Raw genomic sequence first — 14,906 nt, 5'->3', positions numbered from 1 at the left:
AAAGGACATTTTAAACATTTTTATCTTTGTAGATTATTTGACTTTAAGAACCAAGTGTCCTCTGGAGCTGGTCAAGAGCTTGATTACTAGCATTCAGCTACACTTGTCCTAAGGGCACAGACCTAGCTAGGGCAATTAATTGTTAGTTTTAGCCCCCACTTTTTAATGAGTCCTTACCTATTTCATTCCTCTTCCTTCTCTCTTTCTTGGGGATACTTTGGATTGCAGCCTAAACAGATTTTCAGCATGTGTAGTTAGGAGCAATCCTCTCTATTCAGGGGACAGAAGGTAATATAGCAACAATTTTTGTATTTCCTGGACTGAGGAAAACAGACTTCAGAGTTGCTTTATGTTTTTGTTGTTGGTTAGAACAGAAATGTTGAGGGAACAAGCAAAGCTTTATGCAGCCGCTTGTGCAGCAGTACTGCACAGAAAGGGGAAAAGATTCCTCCTGCCCCACTGAACTAAAGACCCAGCCTAAGACCCCGTAGTTCAGTTTGGGAAGTACTATCAGCCTGGTCTCTGGAAAGCACAGAATAGCTTTAAGCATCAGAGACCACAAATGCTGGATTTTAAATTTTCCTCGGCCAAACCATCTGGATCTGCAGAATTTTACTGAGAYCCCCTGTAGTACTGCTTCTTTGTGGCAGATTGCATAAAGTATGTGCAGGAAATAAAGCATGTTTATGCAGAAAAATCAGCAGTCTTTCACAGGGCTCTCTGTAAACACCTGTGTGATGTGGCCTTTATCAAGAACTTCATTCACTTACCAAARTTCACCTTTGCTGATGATACTTCAGTATCCAAGCTCAAATGCTTTCTGGTCTAAATGACATTGTAAATACTGCCTGAGTACTGCAGTAGATGGTGTCTTCAACCGAGTGCAGCTGAAGCAATGACAAAGATATTCCCCCTTGTGCTAAATGTAACGAGGGGGTAGCTGTACCTCCCGGCACAGCGTGGATCTGCTGGCTCCCGGCAGGAGTGCGATGACCGGAGCCCGCCTTGCCTGTGCGGTCTAAAGACCCACAAACAAACCCAGGTCTGGCAGCCTACCTTACCTGCGTTTTGAGTCGCTTAAACCTACGCGATACCGTTCCTTAGAGAGACGAGTTTTGCTCAGGCACACTGCTTAGCTTTCTTCATGTATGCCAACTGCAAAGAAACCCAATCAAAGCAGCATTCTGGGGAAAAAATGTTTTTYAAATTCAGCTATGAAATAACTATCTTTTAGGATGGTTTATTTATAAAAAAAGMCTAAATTTCTAACTTCCTATATGAATTTTAATTAAGGGTTTGGTTCAGCGCTTTTCCCTCTTGCATATCAGCAGATTAAAAAAAATTAGAATGTAAATACAGGTGTGTTAAACTATATGTATATATAAATGTCTATAGATGTACTTAATTAGGGAAAAAAATCCACAAGTTTAGCTGCAAGTTTGTATTGCAAACTTTCCAACAAACAGTGCTCACCTTTCCTTGTCAGATTATGAAGATACGTAAAACAAGTTAAWAACTGGCATTTGAATGAGAGTTGCTGGCTGATTAAAACCATGAATCACTTGGTTTAGATCAGTTTGGCCTGTATACTGAYTTGGCAGAAAAGGCAGAAAAGATGGATTTTGATGTTGCAACTGAAAATTTTCTTTTGTTGGCATTAGAGAATAAGAGGTAAGTACTTGCCAGTCCTTCAGGTGGATATTTAGAGCAGGAGCAATGATTAAAGGAGAGCTTTACAGATTGCTTCTAACATCTAGCATATTTTGGAATTTGTTCTGATTAAGAAAGATATGCAGAAAACTAAAATTTTAGGAGCTTATCATTTACTTTGTGCAAATTACTTGCAAAGAACATTTGAAAATTCATAGTGTAATTTAGTTGCCACAATAACAACTTGAATTTAAAATCTATTTAAGTATCTTTATGACTGCTAACATCCCTGAGGCAAATAAAGCTGAAAAGACTTCTGTTTTACGTTGATTTACATTGCTACAATAACACTTTAACTGTGGAGTAATTTCTTATCCACTCCTCTAATGGRCTCCCCCTTTTTTCCGTGATAGAGATTTTAATGTTACCTTCAGGGCATGTGGCTGTAGGACTGTTTCGTATCCTTCATAGCCCAAAGGATTTGCAGCCGATGGAATAGTGATCCATCAAAGCACAGCCTGTATGTGACAGATGAAGCCTCACGCAGCCAAGCATTCAGACTCAGGCCTATTAATGGTTTGTTTTTCCAAGGGTAACCATCCGTAAAAATTCAATGAGGCAAACCCAAATTCAGCAATATCTGCATCTGTGTGGGCTTTGCTGACGCCGTGCAGCCAAGTAGCGGCCGGAGGAAGCAAGAAACCCCTGGCAGCTCTGAATGGGAGGGAGTCCGAAAAGCTGTGGGTTTGGGCTGCACGGGGCTGCTTAACTTCTTTGGCAAGCAAAGGGCAAGGTTTCTTGTAGACTTGTGCTATCTGCCATTTCACACGCGTACAGAGATACAAATAACACTGCAACCTCTGCCCAAAGCCTGAAAGCCTTGGTGTGTTCAATGCTATCTCCAGCTAGTCAATCTGAAAGAGATGCTCTCTACTCATGAATTTGCTATTTGCTATAAGTATTAGAAGCAATTTAAAAATTCTCACTAAAATAAGCCTATGTTATAGAAGGAGCACGTGTACTGAGTGATAAGCTGGCACTTCTGTATTTAAAGAGCTAGAAATTGTATCACAGAATAAAGCAAAAATTACATTTCCAATGTAACAGTAAAAAAAAATCCTCAAACTTTTTACTTCTTCGAAAGAGGAAGAGTGAAAGAAATATCTTCTGCCTCAGGAAAATTTTTCTTAACCGATTCGGTGAGGGTTGGTGAGAGCTAAAGCCCCTGGGAGGGTTGCCTGGAGCTGCTCACACGTCCCCTGGTGAAGTAGACGCCAACCYGGGCACAAATGTGGGATGAAAGCCTGGGTTTTATCCGGGCCTTTCCAGGCCGGGGGCTGCCGGGCTTGCAGGCCAGGCCAGGAGCAGCACCAAGCCGATGCTACCTGGGAGAGATCCATGTGCAGGTGTCAGTACTCTGTGGGGTTTCTTTAAGATGTCAGATTAAAAGCTACCTGGTTTTCCTTTGATTCCTGCAATTTTACTTGCAGTCCCTTGGGCGGGATCAGGGTTCGGTTTTTGCAAACGCCTGGGTTTGCTTTGGGCCTGCGATGYTGTTGCTGTAAATCCTAGCAGGCGATGTTAATGCACGTTTTAGTAACTTCAAATTTTTTTCTGATGGACCTCAAACAAGGGACTTCAAATGATTTCTGACGGATTTTTGCGTTAAAAAAAAGAAGAAGAAGAAGAAAATGCCTTACACATTTTTTAGTCTTCAGGCATTTAAAGCTTGATTTAGCTGTTAACGTTTATGTTTTGAAAAAAGGGAACAGGGGCAAATGTGTCCTGGCAGATTTGCTCCTCGAATAACCACATCTCTGGTGACATACGTGGAAGTCTGGGAGAAATAAGCTGAGTTATCCCCAAAATCTTACTAGCCCAGTTTCTTACGGAGCCTTGTCCAGAGCTCATCCCGGTGGGCTGGGTCCCTGGCGGCAGCTGGGTCCCACGGGATGGGACGGGATGGGACGGGATGCTGGGGCGGCTCGGCATGGCACCGGGGTGCTCCGTGCGGCGGCTGGAGTTGCCAGCTGCGTGTTTTTTAACAGGAAGCACTTTCTGCCCAGGCTATTTTGGATATTCTGCATGTGGAGGAGGTAATGTTCAATACAAAAATTACTTATTTGTAGATACTCGATGTTACTCTGGTTAAAGCCTGTCTTCCCGCAGAGCACCCAGTCTTGCTTTGGGAAACCCTCCCTCCCTGACCGTGTGCTGTGACCGACCAGTCGGTCACCTGTGCCGTGCGAAAGCCGGCCCCGTTTCTGGTCGGGTTTGTCCGACGCCGGCTTTCGGCCACCGGCCACCGGACCCCGCTACATCTGCCCACGCCTTCCCCCTGCCCCGTGCCCGCGCGCCTCCCTCCGCCCGTCTGTCTTTTCCACAGGCCCAGCCAGCATTACGACAGTCGAATAACGAAACCATTTTCTATTAGTAATCTATCCGTTTCCTAGAATTTCCCCAGTACCTTAAAAAGACATGAAAAAACAACATYGCGAGCCAGAAAGATCCTCAGCCAACTCTTCTCCCGCTCTCGGGGCCCATCGGTAGCCAAACGCGCCAGGTTAGTCACGCTCGGCTCAGATATCTGGTTCGAGAGCTGTGTTCCCTGATGTTAACAAAAGCAATTATTTCACCGCCAGTTAATGAACAAATGGACAAACGGGACATTAGAATTAAAAYGAAACAAAAAACCAAAGCCAGGACACTCACTAGGTCCTGAGCGAAGCTTTTCTGCTTCCTGCGATACTTTGCGTGCTTCGGGCTGTATTTACAAAGAGCTTGTTTCTCCTCCTCCTCCTCCATGTGCTTTGCGCTGTTGTTTCCCTCAGTAGACCTGCTTTAATTGACAGCAGAGAAACTTCAGGGCATTGCAGGTCTTTTTTTTCCCTGCTCTGTGCTGCCAGGCTGTAGCAAAGTCAGGATGTAGGAAGCAGCATAATGCTAAAATTGCACCTCAGACTGTATCTTTAGTGAAAAGAGACTCTGCTGATCCCAGAGGACATGCAATCCGCGSTCTCATTTCGCTGGAAACCTCAGCAGTCCTGTCCCGGGCAGCCTCTGGATGGGCCATGCGGTGTCCGCAGGAAAAGGAAATGCAGAGTTCACAGCAGCTGGAACTGCCCTCTTARTTTAGCATTTCATGGCCCCAAGAGCAAAGTACTTAACAGCTACCTCTCAAAACTCCCGACTCCATTAAAACACCTTGTTTTACATATCTTACCTGGTGATCTTCAGTGACAGCAGCTTTATTACCTTATCATTCAGAAATTTCKAAGGAAAACGGAATTATGCTTCTTCTCTCGCTGACTCCTATACATCAGGATTATTTCTCAGCACTGGTGCTCCCTGAATCATTGGTTTCCTAACCTGAGAGGCTCATGAAGCACTTGGCACAACTATAACGCTGTATTTTTTGCTTTGAAAATACCATGCCTGCTGCTAAGCTGATTAGTAGAAAATAAATGTATGCTGCCACCCAAAAAGTGAGCTGTAAAGGTATCGAGGATGYCAGGTTCCTGCAGGCTTTATAACAGCTAAAACACCCAGGGAAAGAAGAAAGAATAAAGCAACGCCTCCGGGAGACTGGCTTCTTCAGTGCTGCCCCTTGCGCTGCAGTGTTTGTATTTACCCTTGCCAAACCGTGTCTCCACACCGTCCACGATCCTAGCTACTTTTTTTTTCTAATTAGGAAGTACTGAGCTTCTAGGGCTTGACTGAATCCCCCTGCAGCAGGCACCTGGTTTTTCCCTTCCCCTCTCAGCCAAAAAGTGCCAAATCAATCATCTCATACATGCTGCCATAAGAGATGTATCCAAATTTGTTCAAAAGAAACCCATTGTGTCTCAGAATTGCTAGAAATAAAAATAGAAAAAAGATCATATGCCAAGATCCGTCRGATTCTGTACTTAGAGCTCTAATGTTTGATTTTACTATTCACCAGGCAAAATATATAAAAACATCCTCCATGCAGGGAAATGCTTTTGCTCTCTATAGCACTGATTTTGTGAAGCAGCAAACATTAGAGCCTAAATCTTCAGCTTATTCAGTGCAGCCACCTATGGCTTTCCGTATTGCCCTGCGCCACCCAAATACCACTCGCAGCATGCCATACTGAGCTAAAAGATAGGAAAATGCCAACTAATAGAGGTCTTTTCAGTGCCTCGCTTTGCAGAGCTAGTGCTCGCAGTCTTAGATTTGGTCACAGTTTGCACTGCTCGGCTTTAATGGAGATTATCTTGATGAAAGCCTTTTGAAGTCCGAGCGATTCCGGTTTTGTTCTGAAATACCAGATGTCAACTTGAGATTTAGTATATTCTTTCCTTCTAATCTACAGCAAGACAAACTTTGATCTGTCACTGCACACTGAAGTCAGGTTTTTTGGTTGTTTTTCTTTTCCCCCACACTGTGTTAAAGATCACTTCTAAAAACTGTTGGGAGATGCCTGACAGTTTTATTTGTACTGGGTAATTAGAGGGCCCAACATGATCTCCAAAATGTCATGTTTTCTTTGCCAGCTTTGTGCTTTATACTTGCATTTTACCTGTTGTTTGAAGGGAACTGGCCCCGCGGGGAAGCGTGGAGGAGGCAGTCCCACCACCTCTTTTAACTACTCATATCTAAAGCCTCCCTATGGGCAAACGAGATGAAAACAGCTTCAGAACAGTGGAGCTGGACACTGGGTGTCCTGCACGTGAGCATCCACCGACAGATACACAAACTGCAAAAAGCAGGAATGTGTTGATTTTTTGATTGGAGTTACCATATCCCCAGATCCTTACTGTTAATGAAAGCAGGTCATTTTCGTGCTCTTCAGGTGGACAGCAGCCCGCTGCAAGCACCAAGTTAGCCTGTGTTTCCAGTTTTGTATGGATGTAGCTGCATACTGGGACTCTTTAAAGCTGCTCCTCAGAGCAAGCGCTATCAAATATCCCTTATGTGGGGAAGATATTGGTGGTGGACTGTGAAGGCACATTTCCAAACAGCATTTCTTCCACAGAGGCAGGGCAAAGTTGTGTTAAGAAAGACTGCAAGTCATTTCAGGACAATCTAACGCATATGGCATAAAACCAGGAAATCATTTCAATGTATATTAAACCTTAAACAAGTTCTTAAGGGATTCAAAGATATGATTAAATGCTTTCCTGAGTCAGAACAAGTATCTGATCATTTGAGTTAAATTAAAAATTTTGTAAGCTTAAGGCAGAATGCAAAATTGAGGTCAAAGCACAGTTTGACAACCAACCTACAGCTCCAGCCCGCTACTGAGAGGGCCGACACTCTCCAACGTYGGTGTCAGCTCAGGGCTGCAAAATGTTTCCCTAGGACACCCTGTGGCAGCACCGTGTTGGAGTTAGCCCGCCTTGGGAAAGGCTGGGTGCGTCCTTACCACAGCTGGGGGGACAGAATGACTTCATTTAAAGAGTATGTAAAGCCCAAAGCAACCAGATTTCTGTGTCTTTTAGAAGAGCTGCAGGGTTGAACCAGGATGGCATTTACGGAAATTGTTAGGAATGCTGCTCAATATGCTGAGTTCATTTAAGTTACGCCCAGGTCACTTTGCAAGTACCAGGGTAGCACCTGCCATGAAAGCAGTTCCATTAACTCTGCCCAGCTGGAATATTCTGTGTCTGTCAACAGGTTCCCAGTCTCTGAGATTACTCATGTGCTTCAAAATACATGCTTATGTAGTTTGCTTGTGCTGTATTTGCTTTCCTAATAACTGCTGGATATTGGTGCTAATGTCACCACCATAATAATTTTGATCTCAGGACTGCATGACAATGCTGTAATGGTGATACTGCACAAATAGGTTTACTGTTACTCCCTTTCCTTTTCCATTTTGTGGGGAGTTATCATTACAATATCAGCTCTTTTATATTCCAGCTGGCTTCTTATACGAAGATCTATCTATCTAGATCTGTCTACCTATGTTGAAAACACCATAATCAGTTACTGAGCGACTACCACCTTTTTGTATTTTTTCTTCCTACAAGTAGGCTCAAAATAGAAGTTCTGTTTTGAAAGCATTTTAACAAACCTGATCTCTTTCATCTAATACCAGATTAAATGAAAACACTTACGGGAATGTACAATTTTTCMACTCCCTTGCAATTCCTATAGAGGCAGAAAAGGCAATTTCAAAATCTCTGCTGGACTGAAGCCCTTGCTGCCTGATTATTAGGCAGTTCACTAATTCATCTAATTCACATATGCAGAAGGGTGAGTAAGCAATAAACCATTTCAAATCAATCCATCTGTCAGTAGGTAAAATAGCTATAATGAACAACATGTTTACRAAGCACATTTCCTACTCAGTCTAGTCATTTGCAGGATTCGGGCCACAGATGTCACAGGTTGTCTGAGAAGCATTAGATGCAAGGCGACGACTGCATGTGGAAGGAGAATTTGAGGATAATTTATGATGATGGATGCTTGTTATTCATGCTCATTTCATTTGCTCTTTCATCTGGCTTGCACTCGTGGGACTTCTCTGCTTTCCCKTCTTGTTGATAGCCATTTGTTCTGAAATTCATAGGTGAGTGAGCATCAACATATGTTTTTGGAGAGACCATTTGCTTTATGATGACTAAGGAATGCAGAAGACATCTGTCCTGGAGCTGTTAGTTACCACGATCTTTGCGTGGAGAAGCTAGGAAGAATATATTGTAGCATTTTCCTCTTTTGTGGGCAGAGTAAAGACACAATCTTTAGAGTTGCTATTTAAAATATGACAATTATATTCTGATTTTAGGTGCTTTAGAAGCTAACAAGATCCTAAATTCACTCCGGACATGAACAGCTTGGTATAAGCCTCAGGYAGTGCTGTCAGCATAATATCTTGATATTATGAATCTCAGGATTGTCTTCAAAGGGAAATCATGTGTACGTAAGCAACAGCAGAAGTTTGCTCTCTGTGTAAAATTATTAGACAAGTCAGCAGTAGCAGAAAAACCATCTCAGCTGCCAACTGAAAAATGGGATCATGAAGTGCTCTATAGTGATCCTGAACATGTGACAGCTAAAATCACGATGAGTTAAATGTCATGCTGACACTGCTGACCAGGCAGGYATTTTGTGAATGAGGATTAATGCTAAAGTCTATCACTACAATGAACATTCCTGGTGTAAATACATATGGAAGCACTCACACAGGCAGGAACAGTATTTGATSAACATTGTGTGCCTTCTGGATTTCTAGGAACAAAGGACACTGTACATRATTATTTTTTATTATCTCTTTATTCTGAGTAACAGTTTCCAGAAATTGTGCAAAGGATACTTCTGAGTAGAAGATTCACTCGTGTTGCTTAGTGCAACTTCAAAAGTGTGAAGAGCAAGATAAGTGAGAGTATTACAATAAACTGAAATACTGTAAATGATAAAATAAAACCTTTTAAAATATTCAAATGACCAGTGCTCCACTGACTGCTGCCATCAAGGAACCTCTGCAGGTGACATCAGACAACCAATGTGCATCAGCAGGGACTGATGGTGGACACGTGGACTGCTTGTCCACCACCCAAGTAGTTCAGTGGTAACTGCTTTAAAGAGGTACTCCTTCCTTTCCACCTCTCCTTCACTCCACATGCTTTTCTCTTCAGCTGTTCTGCACATATTGCAGTAGTTCAGCATAAGAACTGAACCAGCAAAACACTTCAAGCCGAGGCACAATGATATCTACATGTTTTGCTTAGAATTGAAGGGCTTACGCTGGAAATATTTGTCCTTGAAGCCAAGATAAACTATCTTTTATACCAGACCGCTTGCTGATTGTACCTACATTGTAGCTATCCTAGTTTTTAAAAATAATGTATTCATAAGTGCTCGTATTCCTAAGTGAGTAACTGAGCTAATAAAACTGTGATGAACAGAAAAAGCCCCAGGATCTTCTTCGATGCTTTTCATGAAGTGCCTTCGTTCTCCTCACCGAGGTATTACAATCACACAGCACATGGTGGGCATCTCTTCAGACTGAAGSAGAGTACTTCGGAGGCAGCAGCCCCGGTTTGGTCCTCTGCACACTGGCACTCCACGTCGTGTGTTCAAAGGCTTCCTCAAGCCAAGCCTTTTAACGCCTACTCAGCCACATTTGCTGACCTCCAAGTGTTTTGAGTAGAAGTTTGCTCAAGAATCTCTCTGGTTATTTATGTCATATGCATGAGCAAAACTCTCTCTTCCCTGTTACCCACTCAAGGATTCGCATTACCTGCACTGACAGGAGATTTTARTATCTCTGCAGGGTGAGCTGACAGAGGAATCTGTCCTCTCTGAGTTAGCACCACATCTGACAACATCTGACTGACTCCCATGAGAAACTCAGAGTTGTTTCCATAATGTAGATCATTGCTATTTTCCTGCTTTCAATGTTATTATTGAATTAGAGTCTGCTGATTTTAAAAAGTTTAAATCTTTTATTATATCTGAACATAGACTTATTTGAAATTGAATAATTTGTCACTATAATTTCTGAGACACCTGTAAGACCCACAAAGCAGACATTTTCTATATTTCTATATTCTATAAAAAGAAGATAACGAGAGTGATTCTCAGTTTTTATTTTGTATTCACAAAATATATCACATAATATAAAGTGATGCATATACCATCACTTTGCATTTACTATGGACCTTCAYGAACAGACAGTTACTTCCTTTCTTCCATGGACCATCTGAAAGCTTTAAACTGACAGCTCATGGAGGAGAAAGACAGAATATGACATGTGTACAGAATCCAAGATTGATAAGGGTATGGTTTCATTTATTATAATGACTAAGAAGGAGTGAAGACTGACAGTTCAATCACTCACTAATAAAGACTTACTGTGTTCACATTCATGAATGCGTTAATCAAACTCTAAAACATTTTAGAAGGCTATTATTATTATTATTATTACTAAAGTTTGACTTAGTGYTTCCCCTCATTTGACAGAGTAGAAAAATCTCTGTCAATAAACAGAAATTTAAATTAGTCTGAGAACTACCATGAAATTACTAGTGATTTTTCTCCATTCTGGAAAATGTCTTTACTGCTTATAGACTGACATGAGACAGAGGACTTAAATACATCATCAGATCACTGTAGTTTAGCAGGTTGTTAAACCTCAGCTGACCCAAAGGACTAACGTGTATGCACTATTGCAGACAAGATGGGATCAAGCTACCTTTACGTTACTTTTAATTTGCTGTGGACAGAGGTCTCCGACTCACACTGGCTGAGTTAAAACATCAACAGTGACTAAAACTAAAGGAGCTGACAGAAGGAGCACGAGTCCTATGTCACCCAGCAGCTCTCCGCAGCCCCTTTTCCTGGAGGAGCAGGCGCTCCATGACAGGACTGCTAAGTCTCCTCCTCTCTTACAACCACTCCTCTTCAGTGTTCACTGAGGACCTCTTCATGTAAATGCTTTCTCTCCCAAAGAAAGACATGGGCTTGCACAGCTTGGGTTTTGTAGTTTCACACCTGTTTACTTCCTTAGTTTCACTGCCAGATGGGATTCTCAGTTTGTGTTAGTGTCTATTCATGTTCTACAAGAAGATGGCAAGCTCCTTCCCCCCAAGATGCTGGTGAAACATGTTTTTTTTTCCCAATTAACGGCTGTGAAAATGGTTGCTCGCTGCTGCCTCTTGACTGATTAGGTGAAGTGTAGATACAGACAATCTTGTATTAAAAAAAAAATAAAAAACCCTCCTTGTTCAGCTGATTGGGTGGAGAGAAGGTTTTGTTCCCATAGCAACATTTTGCATTTCAGCTTGCAGAAATGAGGCTGGCTGGAAGTATTTCAAACATGCTGCATATAAAGAGCTGGTTGTACTCTACAATGTTTTCACTTCTGCATAAGATAAGAATTATTTAGCAGAYACCAGAGAAACAAAAATCTTTGCATTTCCATACACAAAATTTGAGCCTGCTGATGCCAGACATGCTACAGAGCATCACTGGAATTGCTTTTGTAAAATGGAAATGGCAAAGCAGTCTGAGAGCTTTATTATCTGTTATCTGAAGAGACACCACAACTTTAGGAAAAATAAATCCAAACCTCAGATGTTATTTTTATTTATAAAAGAGTTCTTCTCCTACCTTTAACAGAGACAACTTCGAACGCGGCATTGGGAAAACTAGTTTGGAGGTGAATGGCGGGATTGAGAAAAACCCATGCATGAGCTGTATTTCAGAGATGGGAGCGTGGGAAGGACTACTGAAGTCTTGCAGAAGGGGCAGATAGGAGGAAGGAAGAAAAGTCTTTTCCTTTACAAGGAGGTGCTGAAGGAAGACACCACTGGAAAGAAAATGAGAGACAAAAAAAATCTAGGTTCTGAGCTTTTTGCATTTAGTACTGTAAAGGTTGATTATGAAGCAGTAAGGGCAGTGGATATGCCTGAAGAAGAATGAATTAGACATTGGGGCTGACAGAAGGACAAGGCGAGGAACAGATTTCCCTTCTGGTTCATTTGTAAGCCACTGGGAGAGAAGGACAGAGCAGATGGAGTTCATAGAAATCTTTAAGGGAGATGATATAAACTAGCCTTTCCTCTTTATCGTCCGTGTTTCACTAGACATACCCTCTTACTAAGCAGGAAACTTGTTCAGGCAGAATTTGAAGATTCCACATGTTTATCCAAGATTTCACCTGTGAAAATCAGTGTCAGATCAGTGGCACACAGGAACACAATGGATTTGTCCAGGAAAAGGTGATGGAAAGACAGTCATTTAGGGGCACAAAACTGCAAGTGCAGTGCATGTCTAGAATTAATATTATGGAATTTTATGCTTTATTATATAGTTAATATGCAGCGAGGCTTTAATGGGAAATTGATTCACATTTTTTCTGTGTTTACCTTTAATACCATTTAGTGAAGTAGTGATATTAATGTGATGTTAACCTCAAAATTGGCAAATACATTAGCAGGAAGATGTAGAGAGAGTTTTTGGCATTGTAGCACTGCTCAGTTGGTAACATAAAACTGCAAAAATAGTCCCAACATTAGAAGGCAGTAAACTGTTAACCCAAGCTTTATTGGGGGAAGGAAATACAAACAGAGCAGCTTTAGCAATTCTGCAGAAGGAAGATACTCAAACCAAACCAAACAATCCCAGTGAAAGCCAGAGGAAACAAAAAGCAGGCACACTCATGCTGAACGCCTCTTGCCATTCAGTCCCTGCCAGTCCAGGCTTCATCTGAGGTGACCAGCATGGCTTGGAGTCCCCAGTTGTAATGTTGTGATCAAGCAATATTATTGCATATAAGTAAAGCCCTTAAAAACAGTAAACTAACATGGCTTTGTCAAAACAAGCTTGAAAATAATACTATGATACTTGTCATCCTCCTTTTTAGTASAGGAATTTGGGAGGAGGAAGTTTCTGTGCAGAGAAACTGAGGAAGGGTCTGTTCCTGGAGACCACGAACCAAACCCACCAAACCACACATCGCTTTCATGCCCAGACTGCCTCTGAAGATGCCTGGTGTTGGATTAAAATTGTAGGAGAAAAGGGGCATGCAGGGTAACATAAAAGTGACTGTGCTGGGGAGGAACATAGAGCTTAGTGCACCACAGGGGCAGAAGAAAGGGTGCCATGCAGACTCGCAACAGYTGATGATCACAAAAAAGTGACAGAGATGGGATGAAAGAGGTGAAATGCAAGTGAAGTGCTGAAGTGATACTATCACAGACAAGATAAGAGGGCAACGTTAATTTTTTGCCACTGGTTGGCTAGCTGGTCCTGGAGTTGTATCTCAAATCCCTGCTCACCGTATTTTCTCTATAGGTCTAGTATCCAAACTTTTCATCTAACTTAACCTGCTCATGTTTTCAAAATAAAAAGGACAGCATCTTTCATTTTCAATAGATAAGAGAAAGAGAAGAGACAACCTGAGCAGGTGAGTAAGAGTGCCACTGAAGCCCGCATGATCAGACCTGAGAGAAGCAAAGTAACTAACAACCAACATAGCAAGACACAGCTGGCATGTTCAGAGAAGCCCATTAAATACCTGACTTGAGTATCTGTCACCCCAATGCAACAACCGTGTCCTAGGGTTGCTACACCAATAAGGATCACAACATAAAAACACAAAAATACACCACTAGTAAACAGGTTCAACTTAAGAAACCCAGCCTCCACTTTAGGACCTTTACAGAACATTGTGCTGAGCAATATGTTGCACCACAAGATCAAAGAAGACAGCAGTGTCTGACTGGRTCCACTCACGCTCACAAACATGATGCCCAAGATTTGAAGGCAGCGTCTCGTGATGATTTCCTGCTATCCATGAAATATTATAAACTATGTATTAACCCACCAGCAAGTTTGCAGTCACTTAGACTAATTCCTAGGATAATTTTAATGATGGTTTCTCTACCTTGTCTTTTTACTTATTAGGTAGTTTGCTCAAAATTACCTTATCGCAGATCTCCTGTGTGTTCACAGGACTGATGTTTCATGCATTTGAAATCTATGACTTTACAACTTAACGGCRCTTAGGCCAAACACGGAACAAGGAATTCGCCACCGCTCAGAGAGAAGAACACGCTGCAGCACATAAAAGCACGTGGTCCCTGCCTCCCRGGCCACTACCCTACCCGCCGGTTTGTCTGCCAAAGCCAGTGACTGGGCACACTCGCGCAGTGAGCGTGCGTGGGCGCCCATTAAACAAGCTAAGCAGTGATTCACCTCTACATACTGGACAGCAGGAGCCACAGGTTCTTTTGTTTAATGTTAATACAGAGAGTACGTTATAATTAACATTAAATACCTTTCAAAACTGGATTCTATTTTAACTTGGGAACAGCTTGTAACTCTGACAGGGTACTACAGATTGCTGGAGATGTAAATTGCTCCTGGAATAGGTGTAATTTGCTTTGGGTGAGATTGTTTTGTGAGAGGAAACTCTTACAGSAGCACTGCAACCCCGCATAGAGTGTTTTGGCCCTAGACCAGCAGGGTCTGAGCGGCTTCCCACTGCCTGCATCAGGCCAAGGCGATGCGCCCATCCAGCTGGACATGGTCCATCCTTCGTCCCAGGAGGGGGAACCACCCACCTGCCATTGCGTGGCCCAYGCCCAGCCCCGCCAGGACCCACTGCCCCCGTGGCGAAGGGGGTCCTGAGCCCTGGAGGGGGGCCAGCCCAAGGCCGACGCCATAGGCGTCGACCGACCGCATCGGGGGGGCCTCCACGGCCTGGCTGGGGTCAGCCCGGAGCCCACGCGGTCGGTCGCCTCAGGCAGCGGGCGCAGGTGGGGGGCCCCGGGGCCGCCCCC

Source organism: Rhea americana, unplaced genomic scaffold (genome assembly GCF_003343005.1).
Source record: "Rhea americana isolate MKP2758 unplaced genomic scaffold, rheAme1 scaffold_69, whole genome shotgun sequence".
NCBI classification, from domain to species: domain Eukaryota; kingdom Metazoa; phylum Chordata; class Aves; order Rheiformes; family Rheidae; genus Rhea; species Rhea americana.
This window is presented reverse-complemented; position numbering follows the sequence as displayed.